Source organism: Tasmannia lanceolata, unplaced genomic scaffold (assembly GCF_043159265.1).
Source record: "Tasmannia lanceolata isolate RefF3 unplaced genomic scaffold, GAP_Taslan_0.1 ptg000015l, whole genome shotgun sequence".
In the NCBI taxonomy this organism is placed as follows: domain Eukaryota; kingdom Viridiplantae; phylum Streptophyta; class Magnoliopsida; order Canellales; family Winteraceae; genus Tasmannia; species Tasmannia lanceolata.
The window spans coordinates 30369791-30371457 of NW_027518692.1; positions in this window are offsets into that span (position 1 = coordinate 30369791).

A 1667-nucleotide genomic window follows, 5' to 3' on the forward strand; every position below is an offset into this window, starting at 1 on the left:
GTCCTATTAGGTCCCACTAAGCTAAGTAAACAATTTTTTTTTTCTAAAGAGTTAGAATGGCAGTCCACTATTAGTGTGTCTCTATGCATTTTCTTAAATTAGATTAAAAATTTATCTATGTTTAATCTATGTGTAAAATAATGCTTGTAAACAATAAAACTAATCAAACTTACATACACGGATATAATGTATAACTATTATCAACAAATAAATTACCCTCAAACCCCTCTCTCCTTTTCCTTCGTGAAAGTATGAAATGAAATGAGTGAAATCGCATTCCCATCCAATTCATTAAGTGATAAGAGAGGTTTTTACCAAAATGCCCTTCATAGAAAGGTTAGCATTAATAAAATTTGGAGGGTATTTTTGTAAAACATTTCGGATCGTGACTATCCAATGGGCATCTGTGGCGTGCCCATACACAATCTGAAATTTTTCGGATCCTAGATTTGATGATCCGAAATATGCCCATGGATCCTATTCATGTGTTTAGATCCCGTTCATTAACGTTCGGATTTCGGACGATCCATCGGACCGTCTAGATCCATTGACACCCGGAGGGCTGCAAGCGAGCCGAGCCGAGCTTTGGGGTGTTCGGGCTCGGCTCGGCTCGTTATGGGGAACGAAGCAAGCTTAAGCTCAGCTCGGCTTAAGCTCGTCTCGTCTCAAGAATGATAAAAACATACATCTGTGAGATTTGAACCCAAGCCCCCTCTAAATCCAGCGCCTTAAGGCAAAACCTTCTTTTGTGATAAACAACCCACATTCTTTTATTTTATATATAAAAAACAAACATAATCCAAGCTTTAAAGCTCGGCTCGGCTCGTTTATGAACCGAGCCTAAAAAGCTCACGAGCTTTTCTGAGCCGAACTATATAAAGCTCAACTTCAACTAGTTTATTTTGGCGAGCCTAATTTTTGGGCTCGGGTTCGGCTCATTTAGTAAACGAACAAACTCGAGCCGAACCCAAACATGTTCGCGAGCCGACTCGGTTCATTTGCAGCCCTAACACCCCGATATAAAGTGTAATTTTTAAGGAAACACACCCCTTTCTTCCTTGGGCCACCCCTTCTAGTGTAAAAGGCATAGTCATAAATAAACTAAAGGGGATGGTCCAAGGAAGAAAGGGGATGAATATATCACTACCATTTAAAAAAAGAGAGGGAAAAATACACTTAGACCCCCTGTGGTTTCTGACACATTCAACTTAACCCCTAATGTTTAAAAAGTTAAAAGTAAACCCCTGTGGTTTCAATTTGTATAAGGTAGGCCCCCTTAGTTGATGGATCGTCCACAGATTGAAGGGTTAGGATGATCCGATGGAGCTGATTTTTTGGGCACACCCTATCTATGTCAGGGCCCATTAAATGAACGCTTTAGATCATCCAAACAATGTGGGCCCATACCCGAATCCAAACACTACCAAAAACACAGTGGGCCCATACTCGACTATATATGGGCTTACACCATGTAAAATCTCCATGTGTCCTAACCATGGTTCAAAATTTTGCCCAAATTTCGATTTTCAGTGGGTCCGAAACGGTTACCGAAACCGAAATTTTAAACCATGGTCCTAACTCCTAACCTAAAATCCTACACACTTTGATAATTTTCTATTTTATTAATCAAGTGCAAATTCACGGAAAGCCATTTCGGGGCTCACTTT